Raw genomic sequence first — 17,791 nt, forward strand, 5'->3', positions numbered from 1 at the left:
CTAGGTAGCCAGCAGGCTGAATGCTCCGCGACGCTCCGGTTGCTAACGCTAACTAGCTAGCGAGAGCTAACGCCGGGCCCCGGCTGGTGCCAACTAGCTAGCGATCGCTCCCGAGAGCTAACGCCGGTCTGTCTGTCGAAGACCGAGGGAACCGCGTCCGGCTTCAGCTGATTAGTGGTCTTCTGGACAAACATCCCACCCCAACAACATAATCCGAGGCAATGAAGTGTTCTCTGCAGATCCTCCTTCCCTGTCCAACAGGCTGGTCGCGCCGCCTGAGTGCAGCCAGCCCGAGCCAACATGTCAACAACACTGTTTTTTTCACTGGTAGTTTGTGGAAATTAACCAACTTTCCTCTCTCTCACATGGTAAAATTAGTTTGAACAGCCAGGAGCAATACAAACAGAACCACCGCGGTCCCGTTGTTTTGTAGGCAACATTTTATTTGCTGACTGACCCATTCACCATAGGCAGCTAACCAGAGTGTATACACCCAACCCACGGCATGACGTCAGCCATGACGTCAGCAACAAAATGGCGGCGCCCATGTTGAAAACAGGGATATTATATTATATTTTTCAGACAAATAAGATAGATTTCACATTTGATTATAGAACCCTGTCTTACACAAGGTACACAACAAACAAACTAGGATCACATTGCTCACTGCTTCATCTCCACTTTAAGTCAGACTTACCCGGAAGTTATCCGGCTAACTCAGTTATCCAGGTACGGGGAACGGGGCCCAGGAGGGAGGAAGAAGACCAACCCCAATGGGCTCGGATGGAAGTCTCCTCTGCAAAGTACTCACTCTGGTCTGTGGCAACATCCCAACTACCCATTTTGATCCCTATTAAACAGGTGGCTCGGAACCAAATTGTGACGGATACTTTGAAAATCTGGAATCAGTTTAGGAAACAATTTGGCCTACACACTCCGTCGGGGGGTAGCTCCAATCTCTCGTAATCACCTATTCTTACCGTCCTGTTCTGATCCTGTATTCAGAAGCTGGGCGAACAAAGGTTTGCTAACCATTAATGACCTCTACTCCGGAGGTGTGTTCTCGTCGTTTGCAGAACTATCAAAAAAATTTGGTCTCCCAAATTCCCACCTTTTCCGTTTTTTTCAGATCAGACATTTTGTTCAGAACCAATTCCCACAATTCCCTGGCCGTCCTCCAGACTCTAGGACGGACCCTCTCCTATCGCTCGGTACCGGGCGGAAAGGGCTTGTCTCAATTTTATATGATAAAATATTTTGGATGAACCCAACTTGCTTAGACTCCCTAAAAGCCAAATGGGACGAAGATCCGGGAATTATCATTACAGATGAACAATGGGATCATATATTAGACCTTGTACACACTTCCTCTATATGTGCAAGACACAGTTTGCTGCAGTGTAGGGTCCTACATAGGGTTCACTACACCAATGCGAGGTTAGCAAAGATATACCCGGATAGAACGGATGCGTGTAATAGATGTAAACAATCCCCAGCCGATTATATGCACATGTTTTGGACATGCCCCAAACTCAGAGTTTTGGACTGCAATATTTGATACACTGAGTAGGGTCTTGGGTGTGACGTTAGACCCTGATCCACTCACTGCCTTTTTCGGTATCCCGAATACCCCTTCGATCGCATCTAGGGCAGCAAAACGAGTTGTGGCGTTCACTATCCTCCTCGCTAGGAGACTTATTCTCTTTAACACTATGGTCGCCAAAACCGCCGTACAACGTCTTTCCTCGCCATGCTCATTCTGCCAAAGATGCCAAAGACGCCGTACCACGTCTCCCCCGGAGACATGAGATGTACTGTTGAGCCCCTCTCAACTCTCCAACGGTTCAAGAGCGCCATCTGGTGGCCGATCGGCGGATCGCCCAAACAGGAAGTGATGCGGATGAAGTGGTGCTCGCCCATATTTCGTCCCGGCACTCGCTATCGTTAGCGGGACTCCATCTTGATACACTGGACATTGATCGGTTGCAAATAACTCGATAAACAACATGATTTGGACGTATATACTATTATACAACCTGGAAATGGATCGCATATTTCTACATCCCATAATAGGAAAATGTCTGTTCCACGCTCATCGCCCAACGCTATGAGGAAGATACGGTAAGATTCAACGTTATTTTTCAACGTGTTCGATACTAACTGCTCTAATGATCATATCACCCACACTAGATGAATCATATAACGTTGGCCACGGAATTATAAACGACCCCCCCCCCCATCCAGTCATCATCAGATCATACTTAGTAACTTCTAGAAGCACGTCCATTTGAAATTTTTTATCTCGCGCAGATTCCTATCAAACTGTATTTCATCATCAATATAATGCATTTGGGGCTATAAATCACGTTATGGAGAAAGCTGCAGAAAACGATAAAAACATACTTATACTTTAGACCGTATTTTAGTATGAATATGTGAATGAAAAAGTATAACGTTGCTACACCCTGAACAATAGATATAGGACGTTGAATGGGCCATAGTAATGTCAATTTAGCAATACAATTTAAAAAGTTATAGCCCTGCAAAGAAGGGGAACTTCTCCATGTTAAATAGGGCTGGCGAAGGATGGTAAATTATGAATTTAAGCCTGGCGATCAAAGTGTTAAATGGATACACCCTTCCCCACCCACTCACAACAGATGGATACATGAGATACTACATTGCGTTAAGCTTGAGCGAATCAGATTCTCCCTAAAGGCCTCCCTTGAAACATTCCATGTGACCTGGCAACCATTTCTGCAACACATCGATACCCTGACTATCAATGAAGAGACTTAGAAAGGATAGAGCTTTACACTTCTAACTGCACTTCCTTATCTTTTATTATTATTTTATTCCTATTTTCTAAGAACAGACCTGACCGGGATCGCAGCAGACATGGAGGGGACCCACAGAAGGGTAGTTAAAATCCCCCTAGACAAGGCAAAGAATAAACAAGCCCAGGTTTTAGACAAATGACCGACAACATTTACAATCTACCGTAATTAGACTTGTGCACCACTTAAAAAATGTATCGCACAAAGCGGATCCGAGTGCGCAACCTCCCACCATAAGGCGTCTAGTTACCCATTTGACCACGGTCATAAAACCTGCCCTCCCAAACAAAGACACCTTGTTGCTACTGTAGGGGAATGCTAGAAATTGGTCTGTCACCACACAGACCATACTGGAGGAACACTATAAAAGGGAGATAGGGGGAGCTCCAGTAGCTCACCACGTACCTCGAGCGCTATTTCGGCGCCGGGGACAACCGTGCTCGTCACGGATCTGGGGTTTAGCGAGTTCGAATCCCGGACTGCAGCCGTGCCTTTCCCAGAGTGTCTTCCCCCCCATCTGAACCCTTTCAGCCTGTTTCTGTCGGTCATCCTTGACCAGAATAAATGCGATAAACGTATAAAAGAGCCAGGGGAATGGCCAAAGTTTAAAAAAAAAAAAAAAAATTGATAGAACAGATTCTAATAAACCTGAGCCCAATTAAAATAGAGTGGCAGCAACCCCTTGAAGTGGCAACGAGATGGGCTCATAGACAGCTCGAAAGGCTGGGACAGGACACAATAGACCACGTTGTGGCACTCATGGCATCCCTCCAGGGGCCCACCAGCGACATAAAAATTTATATTTTCTCAGAGGAGGAATTTCCCCTTCTTCAGACACCCAGCGGAAGCCTGGTACCCCCACAGTTACCTCCTGGGGAACAAGGGCCACGCAGAACACGTGCAAGAGTTGGCCCATGTGTGGCGGAGGAGGATAACACACTGATGTCAGCCTCCCAGGACATAAGAACACAGACAGCCCCAACACATACACGACCCCCCCCCTCCTCTCCCCCAAAGACTGGTTCTGGTACACGGCTTGAACCAGGCCGGAGCTATTGAACAGGACTTACTTTTCGACCTGCACCAGATTTCAGTTCACGGCTCAGGTCCAACCACGGACCCAAACCCGGTCACTATCGATGACCTGGAAATCGGCCTTGACCTGGGTCCATTTGTGACCCTTGGCTCAGAGCAACAACTAAACTCAGCGCAGGCCCGATAGATACCTTCCCCCGTGGTAGCCATCAGGCTCCCTCCCCGGCTGTCGCGACCCACAGCCTAGTTCCAGCGGTGGTCGTTGAACAGGACCCACCCATTGACTCAGGCCCAGCCACTGTCCATGACCAAGTCACAACCCCTAGCCCGAGGCCACAACATAATCTAATCTGGCCAGAATACCAGAATTCAATTTGAGGGATCTACAGATAGACAGTTACCCAGGCGCCACGTTTAGACATGCACAGGCAATTGTCACAACCCCTAGCCCGAGGCCACAACATAATCTAATCTGGCCAGAATACCAGAATTCAATTTGAGGGATCTACAGATAGACAGTTACCCAGGCGCCACGTTTAGACATGCACAGGCAATTATAACTAAGGCTACCACAAGTGTCACAGTAGAGAAGATTATCCTATCATTTGGCATCAACAACAGAACACAGAAAATTAGAGAAACAGCTGCAAGGAACAAATAGAGAAACAAAGGCAAAATTACCCTATGCTGAAATCTGGATACCGCAAATAAATTTGTCTAAATCCCTGAAAATGGAGGAACAAACAAATTTACAATGCATCAACCGGCACATTAGATCTAGAGTGGGACATATACCACCATTGCCAGAACACCTGTTTAAGACAGAGAACGATAATGTGCACTGGACCGCGTTGACAGCGAAGGAAATGCTGCAACATTGGACAGAACACTTAAACTGCAAATCCCCATAAACCCAAGATCTAGGGAGGGGGAGAAAAATGTGGTGATTTTAGCTAAACATGTTGAGCCAACAGACCAACAGAAAAATCTGCTTAATAGAGAACTAACATTTATCCCCACAATGGGCCTACACTGACACCAGAGAGATCAGATTACTTTTGACCTACAGATGTATCACAGACAAATTAAATTGGCAACGTACTATAGGAATAGAGAACGGCAAAACATAATGCCATTCATGCCGAAGTCAGAGTGGACACCGAAATTGAATAAACTGCCGAGGGCAATTCGCATCTCATTCAAGCGGATACATACAGATTAAAATTTTTACAATGGGGTCAAAAAGACCCAATGAATATCACCTCGTGTGAAATGAGAGCCCTGAGACAATTACAGGAGAATAAACACATAGTGATTAAGCCTGCAGACAAGGGGAGCGCGATTGTTATCTTAGACCGAGAACAGTACATCTGGGAAGCAAAACGCCAATTGAACAATTCAAAACATTACTCTAAATTAGACAGGCCTACAGATGTGGGACTGGAAAACGAGGCGTCTCCCGCCGGTAGCAAGCTAGATGCCGGTGGTTGACGCAAGATGACGTCTTTTGACGCTGCTCTGCCTGGTTCAACCAGTAGGGGGAGTCGACTTACACTGTGGAGAGAGGGAGCTATTCTACAATTGTGTGCATGCGACACTAGTCTTGGACATATTATTTTGCAATGTAATGCTTTTCTGTAGATTATTTGACTGTCATTGGTTCAGTAATGGTGTGGTATTTTTCTATTTTCGATTAACGTGCTAAGATGTACAGTATTATTCTTTACGTTGAGACAACCGAACTTGCTGGCACCGACCCGCCCCTACTCTGCCTCTCTAGTTGGGGGAAAATGTAACTGGATAGACCCGTCGACTATTTTTATCACGTCCTGTGCATCATGTACTGAATTAACTGGTAAGTTAACTTAGGTTTAACGTTAGTTTGTTTAACAGTTATGTCAGAACGACAATCAACTAATCAACTAACACTTGCAAGTGCTCAAATGCATATCCACATTTGCTGTCAAGTTAACGTTATCGTTATAAATGCGACCGCAAGGCTGGCCGTACTGTAAAATCGACCCCTCCGAAAGCCGTCATTTCCAAGATGGCGTCCCAGATGGCGCCGGGGCGATTAAAATGGCTATATCTCAAATTAAGAAAATGGTGCAAAGGATTTCTCAACTGATTCTGGTACCTCTGGGCATGCTCACTAACATACTAAAAATCTAGGAAAATACACCATCCAGAAAGGCTTCATTTTCAAGATGGCGTCCAAAATTGCGTCTGGCCAAGTTTAAAATGGCTATATATATGTCAATATAAAAATTATATAAATGATTTTGTCATTTGATTCTGGTACCCCAAGTACCCCTAGACATACTTAGGGAAATACACCTTCCGAAGAGGCTTAATTTTCAAAATGGTGTCCAAAATGACGACTAGGAGCTTAGAATGCCTGTATCTCAAATGGGAAAACATTTCTAAATGATTTATAAACTGATTCTGGCACCTCTATACATTAATAACGAGCAAAATATCTAGCTAAATATATCTGCTAGGAATGCATCATTTGCATCATCAAAATGGCTGCCTGTAGCTTATTTTGGCTAAAATTAAAATTGGTTATTATATTCAACCTAGAAAGCTGGCTTTGGTGTTGAACACAAAATAAATGACCCACTTATTGTGGTCTTTAGGCCTACTCATCATCATCTTCAGGATCCTCTGGGAGAAACTTGTTATGTGGATTGTCACATTCATGAAGTTGACATGGTCCACAGACAGTAGTACAAGGTAGTCCATATTTTCTGCATGAGCAGCGAAGTGTCTTGCAGGCAGTGGTACAGTTACAATGAATGACCTTCAAGAGACTGTCTGGAGCAGCATTCATTGTTGACATGAGTGGGACAAATCTATTGTCCTGCAGGTTCCAGCCCCAGTCTAGAGCATCTATACCATCATCTGTTCCCATCCAGACCATGACCTGGTAGTATGCTCTACGACAGTGGAATTTGGTAGCAGATTCAGTTGGTGGTAGACGTTCAGGCGTTACCGTTGATGAAGCTGAGACAACCTTCTTGCTGAAAATGTTATATCTCATTTTTGCAAGCAAATCTGTGCACTTTCCACCAAAAAAGACAGCCATTGCTTGGCACCCAAGGTCATCGATCACATCTGTTGTCTGGTTTGGTACAGTGAATGCATTGGCACAAGCCTGAAGGACAGGATCCCCTTTTACAAGTTTTTGGAATGCTGTCTTTTTGCCAACTCCGAAGATCCGGGAAGTTGTGTCACAGCCAGTCACAGCATGGATGAACAGCAACTGAGAACACACATCCTGTCCGAGTACTTCTTTCAAATGGTTTATGGCGTACACTTTAAAACTGCCATCAGCTTTCGACTTGTCTGATCTGAAATAAAGGCCCTTGCTATCTCTCTGTGCATAGTAAAGAAGTAAGACGAGGAGATCAGTATCTTCTCCAATCAGCGTCGTGGTGTGAAGAAGAGATGATCCCACTGCGGCCCTTACTATGTCTACATCAGCATCTCCAAGTGAATTGACCACAGTGCAATCCCGTTCTTTCAGTTCATCACTTATCATGTCGCGACTTAATGACTATTTAATCTAGGGGCGGAGCTGAGCGATCATGGAGTAGACGTGTTTCACATGAGCTCCCTTCTACCGTGCTGAATATACGTTTCTCCCCATTAGTCTTTATTTTATTTTTATTTGTTTTTTATCTGTTTGCTAGGTCGTCGTGTTTAGTATACATTCATCGACTTTTTTCGACTTTCTACGATGCCGGGGGTGGAAACCAGAGCCATGAAACCATGCGCCACAACCAGCAAACCATCCCCGCCAGGCCTGGCCACATCATCGCCCGTTGTCGGGGAGTTAAGCGAAGCTGTGCTCTTGGTCATGACCAAGCTACACGCAGACTCTGAGACACGCATCGCTGAAGCGCAGAAGAAAGTGTTGGCGGATTTTTGTGTCAGCCTCCGTCGTGAGATATCAGAAGAAATACGGTTGGCGGTAGTACCGCTGACAGACAAGATGGAGACGATTCACGCTGCCTCATCGGCTAATGCTAACGAACTAGCCATGCTAACGACGGAGGTATCATTACAGTGCGAGAAGATGGCGGGTCTCGAATCCGCCCTGCTGGCTAGGCAGGCTGAAGTAAACAAACTACAGTCGGCAATGGAGGAGATGCAGTCCCGGGATAGACGCCACAACGTCAGGATTGTTGGAGTACCGGAGACCAGCGGTGAAGGCCGTCTCTCTGAGACCGTGCCCGAACTGCTGCAGAAAATACTAGGGACGGACGTCCTCCCTTCGCCTCCAGTCTGTGAATCGGCCTACAGAGCGGGCAGGTTTTCTCCCGGCGTGAACAAAGAGCCGTGGCCCATCATAGTCAAGCTGAACAGACTCCAGCAGAGAGAACTCATCATGCGGTCGGCTCGTACCAGAAGGGGTAATCTGAGGCTTGGCGATCACAAAGTGGCCATTTTCGAAGACTTTACACCGGAGGTTCAAGCACAGAGAGGTGAATACAAGGTGGTCCTGACTAAGCTATGGAAACTAGGCCTGAGGCCCACGTTATTCGCTCCCGCGAAATTATCTGTGTTGGAGAAGGTCGGTGGTCAGCGTTTGTTTTGGTCGTTGGCTAAAGCGAAGGAATATCTCGCGGAGATACCCGAGTCTGTTGCTTGATATCTATGGCGGGTGAGTGACTTGGCGGTTTGGGCCTATATACATTGATTAGGCCGACTATTCACAAATACTTGCCGTCATGCCCAGACATGCTAACTGCCCAATGCCCATCCAACTAGCGGGGCTTCCCAATGACTTCTGTTACTTGCTAAAGCTGACCTCATGGTCGTACTTGTGTATCGCCTCTTTGGAAGCTAACGAGCTAGCTGAACGATGTACATAATAGGCTAACGTGCTATCCGGATTCATCACTAGCTTACGCGCTAGCCTCGGGCTAACCAGCGGGCTTCGTCTATAGTCTGCGCTGAGACACTCGAGACCCGTTAATGGTTACGTATTTTGGTTGCTGTTGCTGTTCAAAGGGACATTGGTTTGCACAATTCAAGAGTGATCGAATCCCTAACTAACTTCTGGTATGCTTTTATTTTTATATCCAGGTTGTTTTGAGCTTTGGGATCCATAGTAGAAGCCAAGGTCGGTTGAATATGCATATACAATGTGTGATAACAGGTTGGGTCGGGTATGGCTTGCACTTCATGGCTATATGGTTATATGGCTTGCACTTTAGCCATGCCCCTCTTTTCCTTTCTTTTTTCTTTCTTATTGTCGCTGTTTTTATGTCATCTGTATGCGCGATTTAAATGTGATCCGATTCTACCTTGGACTAACTGCTGGTTTGCCTTAATTTTGTTTTGAATTTTCCGTGATCCATTTATGCTATAACGTTGCGACATTAATATGCAGACTCCAAGGTAGATGGTTACAGGGTTGATGCCGAGTAATTATATAATAATTATTGTCGCTGTTTTAATGGCATTTGAATGAGCAATTTAACTGTGATTCGATCCTACCTTGGACTAACTGCTCCGACCGATATCTTTATTGAAACAATGTATGATAACAGGTGGTGTCAGGTGTTGCCTATTACCATCCCCGGATTAATTAATGAATGTGTTTAATTCTATTCTTACATAGGTTATGTCATTTCAGCCGTTGTGCCTGATCAGAGGGACAGCTAAAGGGGTGCACTTTGACCATAACACCTTTTTTTTCCCTTCCTTCCTTCCTTTTTTTTTTGTTTTTGTCATTGTTTAATTGACATTGTTCACACAATTTTGCACAATTAACCTGTGACCCGATCCTGCCTTAGTCTATCGGCTGGGATGCTTTAATTTAATTTTGTTTTGAATTTTCCTGTACCCATTTGGGCTTTAACATTGTGACGTTGAAGCGCAGATTCGGAAATAGATGGTTGCAGGTTGATGTGGAGTTATTATTTAATAATGGCTATTTTTACCATTATGGTTGTCTTATGTTGGGGCCAAGGCTCAGGTGGTTTTCGACCGATATCTTTATTGAATTTTATTTTTATTATTATTTGTGTTTATTGGACTAGTGGGGGTTTACTCAGGGGTTTATCTAGAGGGGGGTTGGAGTGGGGAGCGTCTTATTGGATCCATGTCTCTAGTGGGAAGTGATAGGAAGATGACCATCCTCAGGGGATGGGGCATAGGGTGGGGATTGGAGAGTGGGTATAGGGGGCCTTATAATAGGACGGGGGGGTTAGGGTTTAGAGTAGAAGGAGGGGGGGTTGTAGCTGGGGTGGTATTTTTATGTGTTTTATGTACTGTTGTCTTATATGTGTGTAATTGTTCCTCCTCTGAACTCCTGGGATTGACCGTCCGGGCCCGCCGGGATCAGCACCTCTGTACTCAGCCTGGCTGCACTGGTATGTTCTCTACGCACTTATACAAGCTCGACCATGGCTAAATTGAATATTTTAATTTGGAACGCAGGAGGGCTTAACGCCCCACACAAGCGTGCCAGTGTCCTTTGGCTATTGAAGAGGAGAAATATTGACCTTGCTCTCCTTAGTGAGACGCATTTATTGGTAGGTGACGTGTCAAGACTGGCAAATCGGCAATATCACGTTATCTCCTCATCCTCAGCCGATGATAAGACGAAAGGAGTAGTCATAGTTACAAGATGTAACCTTGATATCAAAATCTTGGATGTATGGTCGGACACGGAGGGAAGGATTACTATAGCAAAAGTTTAATTCTTGCATAGGAAGATGGCTATAATAGCATTGTATGCTCCTAACACATTTGATTCAGCGTTCTATAATACAATCACGAAGAATATGTTGGAACTTAATGGATACGCTCTCATTGTGGGTGGCGATTTTAATGCGTGCTGGGATGCGGAGATGGATAGGTCCGGGCCCTCTGAAACGAGCGACCAAAAACGGGCCTCTAAGGCCCTTAGGATGTGGGCCAAAGACACGGGGCTCACAGACCTTTGGCGCTTATGCAACCCCACCCTCAAAGATTACTCTCACCTGTCAGCCAGACACAAAAGCTTCTCTCGAATTGACTATGCATTCGCGTCCCCTAATATGTTTGATAGTTTCGATGTCTCATTGGTTCCCTTGGCTCTCTCAGACCACAAGGGGATTTTCCTTACGGCAACCTTTGGCAGGCTCTCCGCAAGAGCTCCCAGATGGCGTTTTAATTCGACCTTGCTAAAGAACGATGACTTCTGTTCTGAGTTCAGGAGTAAACTAGCTGAATTTTTGCAGATCAACGTTGGCACAGTAGAAGACCCTAGGGTCCTGTGGAACTTTATTTTTAGGATTTATCAGGGGTCATGTCACACTATTTGCCTCCAATTTGCGAAAATCCCGGTCAAAAAAGCTAGAAGGACTGGAATCATTATATGCGGACCTATACGCATCCTTGCAAACTAACTATAATGAACGACTAAACACACAACGTAAGATAGTCAAAAAGAAATAAACTCCATACTTAAACAACAGTCTGAGTTCTTGATACATAGGACAAGACAAAATTACTATTTTCACGGCTCCAGACCTAGCCATCTATTGGCAATGAAAATACGCTCAAATGATCATTTCTCGGATATCCCCTCGATTAGGACGAGCCAGGGTGCAGTCACTACTGATTCGAAAAAGATCAATGACACTTTTAAAGAGTTTTACTCACAGTTATATAGCTCAGAGGGTAATCTTGATGACTCTAAATTTGAATCGTTCATTGGCAGAGGCCAAGGAACTGGGGAGACCGATTACTCTCGTAGAATTGAGGGAGACGATTGTTGAAATGCAGAGGGGTAAGGCACCAGGCTGGGATGGTATTCCACCCGAAGTGTATTTAGCTTTCTGGGACCAACTGGGTCCATTGATGCTCGATATGATCAATTACGCTATCGAACAAGGGGAGTTCTCAAGAGATGTCAATATGGCGTTGATTTCTTTACTTCTCAAGAAGGACAAAGATCCCAATGATTGTGGTAGCTATAGACCCTTGAGTCTTCTCGGGGCCGATTTAAAGGTGTTTGCCAAGGTGCTGGCCCGTCGCCTGCAGAGATTTATGTCTGTATTGGTACACTGCGATCAAACTGGTTTTATCCCGGGGCGTCTGGCTGCAGATAATCTTAGGAGGCTGTTGCATGTAATCGATAACAGTAAAGACAATACAACTCCATCCACAGTTCTGTCTTTGGATGCCATGAAGGCGTTTGACAGACTTGAGTGGTCATACCTGTGGAAGGTACTTGAGGTCATGGGTCTTGGAAAGAGTTTTAATCATATGATTAAAGTCCTGTATGCCTCGCCGTCTGCGATGATACTGACAGGCAAAAACTGTTCCACACTCTTTCCAGTCTCCAGATCTTCTAGACAGGGTTGCCCTCTGAGCCCGGGACTGTTCGCGCTTTCCCTCGAACCTTTGGCCCAATTTATTAGGCAATCGGAGGACATCGTCCCCATAATGGTCAACAATACTCCACACAAAATTGCTCTCTATGCGGATGACCTGCTGATTTTCATGGACGACCCATCCCGGTCGGCCACAAAATTATTGAGGATAATCGACGACTTTGGTAAATTGTCAGGTTTTAAGATTAACTGGAACAAATCAGCCTGCCTACCTCTTAATGATCTGGCCAAGGCGGTACGACTACCAGCTGATATCCCCATAGTAGAACATTTTAAATACTTGGGCATAGAGATATTCCCCACGCTGAACCAAACTACTAAGTACAACTTCACGGGTACTTATGATAAAATACGCCAGGATCTAGACAGGTGGTCGTCCCTTCCTAACTCCTTACAAGCCCGGGCTTCCATAATCAAAATGAACATCCTGCCTAGGATAAATTTTATTAGCTCAATGCTCCCCCTGCCCCCTCCAATAGACCACTGGCGCAAGGTACAATCGATGGTATCTAAGTTTATCTGGAATAACAAACGCCCGAGAATCAAAAGGGCTACTACTCAACGTAGAAAACAAGATGGGGGCCTCGCAATCCCTGATTTTAAACTTTATTTCTGGTCCTTTTCACTGAGACCTCTGATGTGCTGGCTAGACCCTGTAGAGGCTGTATCGTGGCGCTCCTTAGAAGCGGCGGCGGTATCTCCGCTAAGATTGCAGGATGTAGTGTACTCCACTGTCTCTATTTCGAAATGCCGGCTGAGGTATGGACCGATCATAACTCACGTGATCCAAACGTGGCGTAATGTACAGAGGTCGTGTGGGGTTAAATGCCCATGGCACCTGGACTCTCCAATTTTTAATAACCAGCAATTACTTGTTGGGCACAAGCTGGTTAATATTCCTCAATGGCAAAGGAGGGGAGTGCATACTCTGGAGGATATTTATGATAAGAACGGCCTCCGTGCGTTTCAGGACTTAAGAGAATTTTATGATCTTCCCGGCGAGTCCTTCTTTCTTTACCTTCAACTAAGGTCAGCACTGGCGTACCGTGGGCTCAGGCCTTGCACCCACACCCCTTCCTCAGGCTCATAGTGGACAGGACGACATCCAGAGGGTTTGTCTCCGACTTTTATACGCTCTTAATTCAATCCACGTATAAAAATTTATCATTGGATACAATCTGGCGTGTGGATATCCCGGAGTTGGACCCCGAGTTTGACTGGGATGATGTTTGGGCAAATGTGGCATTATCTTCCCGCAACCCCAATCACCAGCAAATTAATTTTAATTATATTCATAGGACCTATCTTACACCTAGGAAGCTATATGCTATGGGACTGATAACCGACTCTCGGTGCACTTTGTGCTCTCAAAAGGCCACTGGCACTTATATGCATATGTATTGGGATTGCCCACCAGTGGCCCGCTTCTGGAGGTCAATAACGGACAAACTTTCAGATCTGTGTGGCCTAACTATCCCATTCACAGCTGTTACGCTACTCCTGAACGATATAACGACACTACCCGCGTCCGTACAACTGAAAAGGGTTGTCCTAGCGGGCGTCACAGCAGCGAAGAAGCTAATAGCAATGAGATGGAAGGAGCCTGAGAAGCTTACAATGATTAACTGGTCCCTAACTCTATTGGATGTGATTTATCTTGAGATATCCACAGCCCGGGTGATTGGGGTGGGGCAGGCTGTAATTGACCTATGGTTCGCAGCAGCTGAGAAGGTAAAGACCGCAGTGTGCGGCTGAGCGGGGTTGGGGTGCGTGTTCGGGTGGCGTGTAGCTGTTCCGCAACAGTAAGTTACTTCCGGGGTAGGCCTGATTGGCCCCGAAAGCACGTGACAGGCGCGGCCACGCCCCCGCGGCCGCCTCAGGACGCGCAACGAGGCTGCTGCTTTCCGCCTTCAACGCCGCCCGCCGCAGAGGAGGAAGAGGCAGGCGTTCGCGTATGAAATAAAATAGTATATAGACATATGTACAGCGTCGCGATCGCAGTCATCAGTCATAATAACATTTGAAAGGCATACATTGTTGTATGAAATAAAATAGTATAGAGACATATGTACAGCGTCGCGATCATCAGTCATAATAACATTTGAAAGGCATACATTGTTGTATGAAATAAAATAGTATAGAGACATATGTACAGCGTCGCGATCATCAGTCATAATAACATTTGAAAGGCATACATTGTTGTATGAAATAAAATAGTATAGAGACATATGTACAGCGTCGCGATCATCAGTCATAATAACATTTGAAAGGCATACATTGTTGTATGAAATAAAATAGTATAGAGACATATGTACAGCGTCGCGATCATCAGTCATAATAACATTTGAAAGGCATACATTGTTGTATGAAATAAAATAGTATAGAGACATATGTACAGCGTCGCGATCGCAGTCATCAGTCATAATAACATTTGAAAGGCATACATTGTTGTATGAAATAAAATAGTATAGAGACATATTGTACAGCGTCGCGATCATCAGTCATAATAACATTTGAAAGGCATACATTGTTGTATGAAATAAAATAGTATAGAGACATATGTACAGCGTCGCGATCGCAGTCATCAGTCATAATAACATTTGAAAGGCATACATTGTTGTATGAAATAAAATAGTATAGAGACATATGTACAGCGTCGCGATCATCAGTACTGTCAGTACATCAGTACATTAACAGTACTGTATTTGCAAATCTGATATGTCATAAATGTATAGATGTAGCAGTACTGTCTATCTGTATGTCATGTATGTCATATATGTTATGATGAATTGAAAATGGGGGACCCTGATGTAAACAAGACGAAAGTCTTTCTCTGGTCTGCATCCCCTTAACAATTGTATGTATTGAGCTGTACTGTACTGTACCCATTCTGCAATCTGTTAATAAACTTTTCAATCAATCAATTCAATCAGTCATAATGAATGGGGGACCCTGATGTAAACAAGACAAAAGTCTTTCTCTGGTCTGCATCCCCTTAACAATTGTGTGTATTGAGCTGTACTGTATTGTACCCATTCTGCAATCTGTTAATAAAGTTTTCAATCAATCAATGAATCAAAAACCTTATGTGTGTTGTCGCTCTCAAAGAGCACCTACGGGAGACTGCAATTCGAAACTGGCCCCTGTAAATGTCCTAACCCAACCCCCTCCAATGTACAGTAAATTACCAAGTATGGTTGTCAATATTCCAATGTAGTTTTGCTTGTACAGTTGTACAGTGTCCCCCACCCACCCTAACCACCTCCAATGTACAGTCCCCACCCCACCCAATTACCCAACCTCCTCCAATGTACAGTTTCTACGTCAAATGTATATACTCTTTTCTGGACTCTTTTTGTATCACAAACAGTATTTGCAAATCTGGTACGTCATAAATGTATAGATGTAGCAGTACTGTATCTGTATGTCGTGTATATCATATATGTTATGATGAATTGAAAATGGGGGACCCTGATGTAAACAAGACGAAAGTCTTTCTCTGGTCTGCATCCCCTTAACAATTGTATGTATTGAGCCGTACTGTACTGTACCCATTCTGCAATCTGTTAATAAACTTTTCAATCAATCAATCAATAATAACATTTGAAAGGCATACATTGTTGTATGAAATAAAATAGTATAGAGACATATGTACATAAATGTATAGATGTAGCAGTACTGACTATCTGTATGTCATGTATGTCATATATGTCCTGATGAATTGAAAATGGGGGACCCTGATGTAAACAAGACGAAAGTCTTTCTCTGGTCTGCATCCCCTTAACAATTGTGTGTATTGAGCTGTACTGTATTGTACCCATTCTGCAATCTGTTAATAAAGTTGTCAATCAATCAATCAATACAGCGTTGCGATCATCAGTCATCAGTCATAATAACATTTGAAAGGCATACATTGTTGTATGAAATAAAATAGTATAGAGACATATGTACAGCGTTGCGATCGCAGTCATCAGTCATAATAATCGCGCCGCAGTCGACAGTCATGCAATCATTTATCATAGAGACATATGTACAGCGTCGCGATCACAGTCATCAGTCATAATAATCGCGCCGCAGTCGGCAGTCATGCAATCATTTATCATTTAACATTTGAAAGGCATACATTGTTGAAGGCAAGATCTACGCATTGAAGCGCTGAGAGAAAAAGACAGCCAAGATTGTACTTTAAACTAAATTACTTTTATTTGCCTGTATTCTAATTACATGCGCTGCTTTGGTCCAACATTAAAACGTCAAAGTAGAACTATTATGTACTTTCTCATATTATTAACATTGACAAACATATTTACAATTAGCATTTTATAAAGTAGAACTGTAATGTGTACTTTCTCAGACAGTGCTAAGTGCAGTCAGTGCTAAGTGCAGCATCATTTTCACATCAAAACAAATGTAGAACTGTAATGTGGACTTTCTCAGACAGTGCTAAGTGCAGTCAGTGCTAAGTGCAGCATCATTTTTGTAACTGAGGGGTACAATTCCCTGACTGTATTGATAAGTATGGTATCATTAAACCACTACCGCTTTATGTACTTTAATTACTGGCCATACAGTACACGATATCTAAGTATGATGAACACTTTCCCACATATGAAATCAGGTCCACACAAAGGTAATAGTCAAATATTTAATATATAGCAAAAGGTACATATAATAATTACTTATTACATTTATGATTTGAATTGAATGCTCTTGTAAGGCAAATGAGTACTCGTATGCAAATCAACACTGAATGTCCAATCTCTGGTTACACAGGAAGCAAGTATACAACCTGGCTCTTAGGGGATTATAGCGATGGTCACTTAATGATTATAGCTGGATAATATACTGAAGGGGTCCCGCCGGTCGTAAGCCAGTAGGGGGGGTAGGAGAGCCGTCGGCTGTATCCCGTCTGGTCAACGATTTCCAGGGAGAATTCAGGTACAGAAAACAGTGCCCGTGGAACCTTGATCCACAGATGAATACACTTGGGCTCTCTTGTAGACGATAGCTGTAGCTGTCGCTGTCGGTCCACAACGAAGAAGAAGCGAGGCGACCTCAGTCTGGTCTGAGCGCCGTCTCACCTTGGCTCCTCTCGGGGTAAATCCAACACTCACCGGTGTTGGCGATTATCCGCTCCACAAATCAAAGCACCAAAGCAAATAGATATTCCATGCCGTATAGGGCTCAGCAGTCGTCGGGGTAGGTAATCCAATGTGCAGGTCCACTCGTCCTCGCCCAGAACTCCTCGGATGAAAGCACCACGCGTGGTCTGCCCAGCCTGGTTAAGACTCTAGATAACGCGAGGAAACGATGGGGGTGCTGCTCACTTTAGAACTCTAACCGAACGATGCACCATACATAATAGACTATTATTACTTAATAGAAATACGGTGCCAAACTCTGGCAATTCAGCTATTAATTCGCACGAGGTCTCACTGCTATTCTAAGGCCAAACAGGCCGTACTACACCGCACGCGGTATCGTGGGGTGAGGCTTCACGTCTTGTTACTTAGTTGGGTAGAA

This window comes from Notolepis coatsorum (assembly GCF_963971535.1).
Source record: "Notolepis coatsorum genome assembly, chromosome: 1".
Lineage (NCBI taxonomy): Eukaryota > Metazoa > Chordata > Actinopteri > Aulopiformes > Paralepididae > Notolepis > Notolepis coatsorum.